This window comes from Cervus canadensis, chromosome 28 (genome assembly GCF_019320065.1).
Source record: "Cervus canadensis isolate Bull #8, Minnesota chromosome 28, ASM1932006v1, whole genome shotgun sequence".
Classification (NCBI taxonomy): domain Eukaryota; kingdom Metazoa; phylum Chordata; class Mammalia; order Artiodactyla; family Cervidae; genus Cervus; species Cervus canadensis.
The window spans coordinates 10027669-10037950 of record NC_057413.1 but is presented as its reverse complement, the minus strand read 5'-3'; the positions used below and the strand labels follow the sequence as shown (position 1 = coordinate 10037950).

Here is a 10282-nt window from a genome sequence, read left to right as displayed (position 1 = left end):
TGGAAATAGTCGTCATTGTTTAACATTAAAAAAATTTTTTTTGGTAGAATATACATAGCCTAAAATTTAAATTTTAGCCCCTTTTAGGTATACAAATATGGTGAAGGACGGGAAGCCTGGCGGGCTGCAGTCCATGGGGTTGCAGAGTCAGACTTGACTTGGCGGCTGAACAACAAGGTATACAATTCAGTGGTATTAAATACATTCATTCACATGGCGGTACAACAACCACCACAGTCCATTTCCTGAACTTTTTCATCATTCTAAACAGAAATGCTATACCCATTAAACGATGACTACCCATTCCTCCCTGCCCCAGCCCCCAGTAACCACATTCTGCTGTAGAATGTTTCCATAAATTTGCCTGTTTTAGGCACCTCATAGAAGTAAAATCGTATAATTTTTGTCCTTTTGTGTCTGGCTGATTTTACTTAGAATAAGGTCTTTGAAGTTCGTGTTGTGACGTGTGTCAGAACTTCATTCCTTTTCAAGATTGAATCATATTCCACTGTGTGTTTATTTTGTTTATCCAGTCATCTGTTGATGGACACAGGTGATTTTTACCTCTTTGCTAGTGTGAATGATATTGCATTGAAAATCTGAAATTTGGCTGAGAAAAATTGTACCCTCAATGTATGAAAAAACCATTTTCCTGCAGAAAACTTTGAGCAAGAACCAGACACCTCAGGTGGGTTGGATGACTTGGAGAAAGGGATCTGGGGGCTGTAGGGGATGTGAACGGAATGGCTTTTCTGACAGTTACTCAGCATTCTGAAAAAGACGAGGAGACGAGGTCTTGGCAGAAGGAAGGAAGCCTCCTGGGGAAGGAGACATAGAATCCCTGCTCCGCTTTCTTTACATGCCCCCCTCCACGTTTCATACCTGCCCCCCCAAGTTTCTTCTCTGCTTCTGCCTCTCAATCAAATCTGCTCCCAAAGAAGGGCTGTTTGTTGGAATAAGCACCGACTGACCTTAAACCAACTTACTGTTTCTCTCAGGAGTATTAGCATTGTACATCTCATCTCTCCTTAGATAAAATTAGATTTTGTTAATTGTCAGAAGGATTCCAGCATCTGACGTGCAGGTGGAAGAGATGCGGGGCATCTTTCCTGACCTCCTCACTTGCTGTAAACCTCACAAAAGTACCCTTCCTTTCCTGTACTGCGTGGGCTTGAGGGGGCAGCTACCGGACATTTTGGGATACCCTTGCCCTCACAGGAGGAATGGGAGAAGGTACTGCAAACCCAGAGGATGGAGGAGCATTTCCCTGCTTTTGAGCTTTCTTGTTGCCATCTTTGTTAGAGATAAAGCTGTCCCAGGTTTCTCCACTTTCCTAGGATGAGGGCAGTTGGGAGCATGACTCTGTTTCTTTGGGGACCACCTGGAGGAATTTCCCTAAATTAGAGTGGGACTGAGCTGCCTGGATGAGGGGCACTCCAGCTGTCGGCATGCACAGCTGCAGGGGACTCAGAGACCAGCTTCTCCCAGTGCCCTGCCTGCCACGGCAGCCTTCCAGTGATGAGACTCGCCTCAAGGTTTCCCACTCTGGCTCCACACCTGTCCCACCCCTGAGACTCACAGGAGGCTGGTTCTACCCCAGGAAGCCTCGCAGAGCAGAGGTAAGGGGAGCTGGCTGTTTTGGGTGTGTGCTTCAGCGTGGCGGAGCAGAGAACAGGCTGAATGTGCAAGCACTGTGGCCGGGTGTGTTCAAGGTATGTGCAGAGCCCTTTCTCATTGGATGCTAAATAAGGAGGACAAAGGTGGTGGATGGCTGTCAAAAATTCCATCAGCTAGTCTGTCAACCAGAGAAGGAAATGGCAACCCACTCCAGTATTCTTGCCTAGAGAATCCCAGGGACGGGGGAGCCTGGTGGGCTGCCGTCTATGGGGTCGCACAGAGTCAGACACGTCTGAAGCGACTTAGCAGCAGCAGCAGCAGCAGTCTGTCAACAAACATCCTATGTACTGGGCACAGGGGATGAGGAGATTAAAATAAAAAAAGGTTAGAAAAGATCTGTTTTTCTGTGTGCACAAAGTCAGGATAAGAAAGGCAAGTTCATAATCAAGTAGAATACAGTGTGGAAGGTTGTAATTCCCCCAAATGGCCACAGTATTTTCCTAAAATATGATGTATTAATGGGTTTCCCTGGTGGCTCAGATGGTAAAGAATCTGCCTGTAATGTGGGAGACCCGGGTTCAATCCCTGGGTTGGGAAGATCCCCTGGAGGAGGGCATGGCAACCCACTCCAGTATTCTTGGCTGGAGAATTCCCATGGCCAGAGGAGCCTGGCGGGCTACAGTCCATGGGGTCGCAAAGAGTTGGACATGACTGAATGACTAAACACAACACACATGGCATATGAATAGAAAATTTGAGGTGTAGTAAGGCCAAGAGATCAGGAGACTTTTACCATGGAAAGGATAGCTTGTTATCCTCACAGATTTTAGGACGAGGGGGCAGGTGCTGCCACAAGGGGACATGTGGGAAAGCACCAAGGTCATCAGGAAGCAGAGGGAGGGAGAAAATGTTGGGGAGAGCCTTCCTAGTGGCTTCTCTGGAAAGGAACCATACGGCAGGAAAAACAGGCCCAGGACTGGCTAGTTGGAATAGTTCCATCAGGCGCTGGGGCACAGGGACTGTCCCCCTTGTCTGGTACTGGGTGCTGGGGTGAGTAGGGCAGGTACAGAATGGCCCAGAGCTTGAGAGCTGATAAGGGGGATGGTTGGGGTGTGGGCTCTGGATCGGCTGGTTTGTATTTGAAAAGTGCACTTGCGGGTAAGTTGCTGACTATCTCTAGGAGTTGGTTAACCCTGGGAGGGCAGTCTCTCCAAAGGCGGCAAGGCCCCAGATATATCAAAGCATCGGAATACAGAAAATAAAAGACTTGGCTAGCACAGTATTACGTCTGGTCCCACATGCTTTCCAGGAGGCCTCCCTAGTGGCTCAGTGGTAAAGAATCCACCAGCCAATGCAGGAGACATGGGTTCGATCCCTGGGTTGAGATGATCTCCTTGATCCCTGACTTGAGAAGATCTCCAGGAGAAGGAAAATGGCAAAGCACTCCAGTATTCTTGCCTGGAGCAGTATTCATGCTCCAGAGGAGCCTGGCAGGATACAGTCCATGGGGTCGCAAAGAGTTGGATACAACTTAGAGACTAAACAACAAAATGCTTTTCTAGAATCTGATTCTGGTCCATTGAAAGGGGAGTCTATTTCCTCTGACCTGGAGCTTGGAGGAACTTTGTGATTGCCTCAGTGAATAGGCCAGAGGAAGCAACAATATGTCTTCCAAGGTTAGGTCACTCAGGATGATACGGTTCCTACTTGGCTCTTTTCCTGTTGGGACACTTGCCCTTGGAACTCAGCCTCCATGAGGAAGCCCAAGGCACCTGCAGAGGCCACGGGTCCGTGTTCTGATCCAGAGCCCCAGCAATGGTACCAGCTGTTTGCCTGCACCTAGCACAGGGTCTGTGAGTGGATGTGGCTTAAGATCCCAGTCTCCAGGCCACCTCAGCTGATGCTAAGAGGAGCCAAGAAAAGCCATCCTTGCCAAGCCTGTCTAAATGCAGATTCTTGAGCAAAATAAATGGTGTCATTACTTTCAACCCTTGGTCTTGGGGTAGTTTGTTGTACAGTAGAAGGTAACCAGGACACAGGATGGTAAGATGATGCTGGGGCTGGGGGGTGCAGGGGGTGTGGAGTACAGATTGTTCTGAGTGCAGGTGGGGAAGGTGGAGGATGGGAATAGGGATGCAGTCCGGTCAGAAAAGGCAGCATAGAGTTAATAATAGTAACCAAGGGACTTCTCTGGCAGTTCAGTGGTTAGGATTCCAAGCTTGCACTGCAGGGGGTATGGGTTTGATCTCTGATCTGGGAAATAAGATGCCCTGAGGTGCAGCCAAAAAGTAAAAAAAAAAAAAAATTAATAAAAAATAAAGGTGGGGATTGAAACCGAATGGGACCCCAAAGGACCTTCCTGGGGACAAAAGTGTCTCTGCGTTCGACCCCTTCACCCCAGCACACACTCTGGTGTGTGACATTCCCTGAGTTCCAAAGAGTGGACTCAAGCAGTTACTAATTAGGGAAGTGAGAGAATGCAGGAAAGAAAAGTGGTCAAGAAACAACAGTGCTGTGATAAAACAGAGTCCTAGTTCCCCTTCAAGGGAAATACATAGTAATCTGATGCATCTCTTTGAGATATTCTGCAGGCACTAAGGCCTGGGAGGAGAATGATGATTCCATGCTGAAACCCCAGACTTCTGTTAGAACCTAAGAGTGGACTTTAAGAGCTGAGAGGGGAGAGAGAGGATGTGGAGAGTAGGTGGCAAGGGGTGGATGTGGGAGGGGAAGGGGGGCAGGCAATGGCCACCCTGACCTATGATCCTACTGAAACAGGAGGGTAGGGGGCAGGGCACAACCTTTAAAGAATGACGTAATGATGAAAAGTGAAAAGGGAAAGTGTTAGTTGCTCAATCATATCTGACTGCGACATCATGGACTGTAGCCTACCAGCTCTGTCCATGGAATTTTCCAGGCAAGAATAGTGGAATCGGTTGCCATTCCCTTCTCCAGGGTATCTTCCCAACCTGGAGATCAAACCCAGATATCCTGCATTGCAGGTGAATTCTTAACCATCTGAGCCAACAGGGAACCCGAAACTTGCATGTTGCATGACAAACTGGTTCAGTTCAGTTCAGTTGCTCAGTCATGTCCAACTCTTTGTGATCCCATGGACTGCAGCACACCAGGCCTCCCTGTCCATCATCAACTCCTGGAGTTTACTCAAACTCATGTCCATTGAGTTGGTGATGCCATTCAACCATCTCATCCTCTGTTGTCCCCTTCTCCTCCTGCCCTCAATCTTTCCCAGCATCAAGGTCTCTTCTAATGAGCTGGCTCTTTGCATCAGGTGGCCAAAGTATTGGAGCTTCAGCTTTGGCATCAGTCTTTCCAATGAATATTCAGGACTGACTTCATTTACGATTGACTAGTTTGATCTCCTTGCAGTCCAAGGGACTCTCAAGAGTCTTCTCCAACACCATAGTTCAAAAGCACCAATTCTTCAGCACTCAGCTTTCTTTATAGTCCAACTCTCACATCCATACATGACTACTGGAAAAACCATAGCTTTGACTATACAGACCTTTGTTGGCAGAGTAATGTCTCTGCTTTTTAATATGCTGTCTAGGTTTGTCATAGCTTTTCTTCCAAGGAGCAAGTGTCTTCTAATTTCATGGCTGCAGTCACCATTTTCAGTGATTTTGGAGAACAAGAAAATAAAGTCTCTTACTTTTTCCACTGTTTCCCCATCTATTTGCCATGAAGCGACGGGACTGGATGTCATGATCTTCGTTTTTTGAATGTTGAGTTTTAAGCCAGCAAACTGGTTAGAACCAGCTAGGTCCAAGATGTGATGATTTGACTTCCAGTGGACCTTGAACCTCATTATATACTCCTTGTAATACATTTGCATAAGCTAAGTGACACACCCACCAGCGCTGTGATAGTTCCCAGGCCGACTATCAAAGATCAAAGAACAGGCAGTGATTCAATTTCTGGAAATCTCTACGCCTTCCCCCGAAGTCCTTGGAATAATCCTACTATTGTTTAGCCTTTGAAATTACCCAACCCCCTAAAACTAACCATGCCATATTTTGGGGTCTGTCATCTTCTGAGATGGCCCACTCTCTGTCTGTGGAGTGTGTTTCTCTCTAAATAAATCCCCCCCTTTTTAAAAAGATCTTTTTGATATGGACCATTTTTAGTAAGTCTTTATTGAATTTCTTGCATTATCACTTCTGTTTCATGTTTTGATTTTTTTACCATGAGGCACCTGGGATCTTCACTTCATGACCAGGAATCAAGTCCCAGTCTGGGTTTGACTGGTTTGAGTCCTAGAACATGGGTTCAAATCCCATTCTGAGCTGCACAGTCTCACTGTGACCTATGACTCTAGGCCAGTCTTCCTCCACCTCCCGTTGGTCACTGCCTCCTGAGCCACCCTCTGATTTTTGGCCTCCCAGTTTGGAAAGACTGAAGGCAGGAGGAGAAGGGGATGACAGAGCATGAGATGGTTGGATGGCATCACCAACTCAATGGACAAGAGGTTGAGTAAACTCCGGGAGTTGGTGACGGACAGGGAGGCCTGGTGTGCTGCAGTCCATGGGGTTGCAGAGAGTCGGACACGACTGAGCGATTGAACAACTCAGCAACAGCTTTGTTCCTCTCTTGCCTCTTCCCACCCTCTGCTCCATCTGACTCTGGAAATAATTGCAAAGGATTATTGTGTTGGGACTCACACAATATGGAGTGAAGTGCAGAACACACCTTCCAGTTTATCTCATTTTCCTCCCGTCACTGAAGCAAAGTGTTGAGAAGAGGAAGTCATTTTACAGTTGCTGCAGCTGCTACTGAATTTAGATTGGAAAAGCGATTTGCTTGAGCAAAGTGGTGATCAGATAAATCCCATGAATTTATTGCTTAAAAAAATGTGTCTGTTAGAGAGAGGGGATGGCTGCCCCGATGTTGTGAGGGGGCAGGGCTGGGGGAAGGGGCGTTGTCAGCCTCTGTGCACCAACCTCAGAGAAGCCTTAGGCAAATACGAATGATGAAGGCCTTTCAGCCTTTCGGCATCTGATACAATCCTTTCCTTTTTCACGATCTCATTTAATCTTCACAGTGAGATGGGGAAGGTAGCCTAGGGGTGGTGTTACCTCCCCTTTATAAATAAGGAGAATGAGAAATGCTCAGCCAACAAGCAGAGGGTCCATCTCCAGCCTTTGAATCTACATAAGTGCCTCCGCTCTTTGGATGATCCACTTGAGTGTATGAGGTCCCACTGATTTTCAGATGAGATTCACTCTTGGAAGAGATGCAGGGAAAGACACTTGACATTTATCTTGTGATCATTTCGTGCTGGGGACAGGGAGGCGGGTGCTTATGTTAGCTTTCTGTAGGGCTGGTTTATGATAAGATGGGAAATGATCACAGTTGCTTTTGGTGGCCTGGGCTTCCCTTGGATGAAGTCTTTCTCCTCTTTCTGAGCTGTATCCAGCCCACTCCTAGGAGACAGAAGCTCCATCCCTGCTGCTGTTTATTAGATCAGGGCTGGGCCTTGCCCCCTCGGGTCCGTGCCTCCATGGGCTTCTGCAGCTCCTGGTAGGCGTGGGGTCCCTGTGACTTACTGCAGCCACTCCCCCATGGTGGGCCCTTCTGCGGGCTCACTAGGACCTCCAGCCCCCATGGAATCACTTCTAGATGTGTCCGAGAATGCTCAGGAGTGTCCCATCTGGGCCTGCCGGGCCTTGAGCCCAGGGGCGTCCATACTAAGCAGTTGTCTGGGGTGGGGGGCTGCCTGTTCTGGGCAGCCTGTGCCCCATTGTTTTTCAGAATTTCAGCAACAGAGCTTCTCAGCTTCTTCCAGAATTCCTGGTCACCTCATGCATGGTGACAAGGGCTGAGTCCTTGTGAGGATGATCTGTGATACCTGATGTGCTTGGCGCACCCCCCGAGGGACCCTAGGTATCACTCGGGACCCGGGGTCAGTCTGCGTCTCTGTAGATGGTCGTGGCTGGGTTACTGAGTCAGGCTCAGCAGCCTGGTTCCTTCTCCGCTCTGGGTGAGGTCTCTCTGTCCTATAATAACTGATAGGGGAGTGTCAGTTACTTACATCCCTCCCCCAATACCACACTGTGAGTCACTGATAAAAAGCAGTGGGCCATTGTTGATTACCCACACTATGCCAGCCCTGGCACTGGGAACTTTGTGCATATTATCTTTTTAATTCCCAGAACCACCTGAGACCACACAACTTACTGCCCAGGGGTTCAGAGGTCAGGGTGTGTTGGCCGAGAGGGCTGTCTAGAGAAGTGACTGCACACTTCAGTGCCTTTATCCTTCATCTACAAAACGAGCTGTTAGACCATATGCTGTTTAAAATCCTGACTCGAAAACTCACTTTTGTTACCTTTCTAAGGAACATCTCTGACCTCACAAAAGTCAAACTTAAGCCTCAAAAGACACAGAGCTGACTGATAGAAACCTGCCTGATTCCTCTGTCTGTGGATTTCTCCATGCAAGAATACTGGGGTGGGTTGCCATTCCCTTCTCTAGCAGATCTTCCTGACGCAGGGATTGAACCTGGGTCTCCTGCATTGCAGGCAGATTCTCTACTCTCTGAGCCACCAGGGAAGCTCCAACACCTAATATCTAGATACCGTTATTTGTTGTTCAGTAGCTAAGTTGTGTCCGACTCTTTGTGACCCCATGGACTGCAGCATGCCAGGCTTCCCTGTCCATCGTTACATCAGTGGGTTGTTATTCTGAGGAGGGAGTTGTTTGAAACTATCTGTTATGATTGTTTTTTAATTTGAAGTAACAGAAAGCTCATGTCAAGGCTATAGTTCTACAGTCATAACAGGATTTGGGAGGTGGCTGTGATCCACTTGGAAAGAGCACCAACTTAGCAGCAAGCATCCAGGGCTGAAGTGTAATTGAAGTTTACCAGCTCTGTGTCTCTAGGCAAGGAATCTTTGAGCATCAGTTTTCTCAACTGTAAAAATAAGAATTGCAGGATTCATCATGTGGGGGCTTTATGCGGTCCAATGAATGTGACAGTACATCACACATTTGTAACTGCTCTGTGCTACGTAAGAGTTATTGTAACTCTTCTTTGACTGCTTCTATTTATGTAAAACCTTAACATCAATGCTTGTCAGTTCTGGAATGAGCTTAGGGAAGGCAATTGCTGACTCTGCCTATGGACCTCTGTTCACCACTCTGACCCTGCTCTACTCTCCCCAAATGTAGTCTAATTTTCCAAATAGTCTCAAGGGGAAAATGTCCCTCTCTCTCCTTTGAGCTTTCATTTCACACCATGGCAGTGGTCTGTTTCCTCATAGATGATAAGTAGTTTTAGTTCTATAGGGCTTCCCTGATAACTCAGTTAGTAAAGAATCTGCCTGCAGTGCAGGAGACCCTGGTTTGATTCCTGGGTCAGGAAGATCTGCTGGAGAAAGGATAGGCTACCCACTCCAGTATTCTTGGGCTTCCCTGGTGGCTCAGCTGGTAAAGAATCTGCCTGTAATGTGGGAGACCTGGGCTCAATCCCTGGGTTGCGAAGATCCCCTGGAGTAAGGGAAAGGCTACCCACTCCAGTGTTCTGGCCTGGAGAATTCCTTGTCCATGGGATTGCAAAGAGTTGAACATGACTGAGCGACTTTCACTTCACTTTAGGTTTCGGTAATGTGAGTGTTCTGAAATGTCCAAGAGGGACGGGTGAGGTGGGATGTGGTAGGAAGGCAAAATTCCTTCCTGGAAATGTGAGGATCTGGGTTCTGTCCAGGATTTTGCTATCTGTGAGCTGTTGGACCCCAGGAAATTCCCCCAGTCAATTTAGCCTCATTTTGATAATTTGTGCAGAGAAAAATTTCAGCCCCATCTTCCACAGAGGATTTTTGAGAGGATAAAAGCATTAGCATTCCCATTATGTGTCACCAAATACGTAAAGAATACTTTCAAGGTGGGAGCTGCTGAGCTAGGTGCCAAAGGTAAATCAGCTACTTGGATGTGCAGGAAGCCAGTGAATGTGTGAGGTCCATTTGGGTCTCAGGAGGGAGGCTGGGGGGCCTCACCTGGGGGGCCTTGAACACTCTGGCTATGGTGGGTACTTTCCATATGGAGGCAGTATGTCAGGTGGGAAGATGGGGAGGGTTCCGGGAAGATGGGCACCCCCGAGGGATCACACTGACTGCTCCTCTCTGATTTCCCCTCCCACTTTGGGTGGCCCCATCAAGAGAAGCTGCAAGTAGATCAGCCCGTCACAGCTGCTCCCTGTAGAGCTCCTGGACAAGTGTGTAGGATCAAGAATTCACATTTTGATGAAGACTGATAAGGAGATTGTTGGCACCCTACTGGAATTGGATGACTTTGTCAGTATGGTACTGGAAGATATCCCTGAATTTGAAGTGAGACCAGAAGGAAGAAGAATTATTAAATTAGACCAAATTTTGTGAAATGGAAACAGTATAACAACACCGGTTCCTGGCGGAGAAGGACCTGAAGTATGAATGGATTTCCTTGACTTACGATAGATCCTGTTTTGTCTTATGATGACAACAAAACAGAAATTTTTTTAACCTTTCAATATTTGTGTTCTGTGAAGCCAAGTTTCCCACTAAAGGGAAATGCTTTGAGGATGCCCAGTTCATGCCCATTTTTGTAAGTTAATCATGATTATTTTGGAAAAAGAACAGTTTTTTAAGACAAAAAATAAAGGTGTTTT

At 47.3% G+C, this 10282-nt stretch overlaps 1 pseudogene; it reads left to right on the top strand.

The window, feature by feature from the left end:
- The first annotated feature begins 743 nt into the window (after nt 1–743).
- LOC122430162 lies at nt 744–10067 on the top strand (annotated as a pseudogene).
- The last annotated feature ends 215 nt before the right edge of the window (nt 10068–10282 follow it).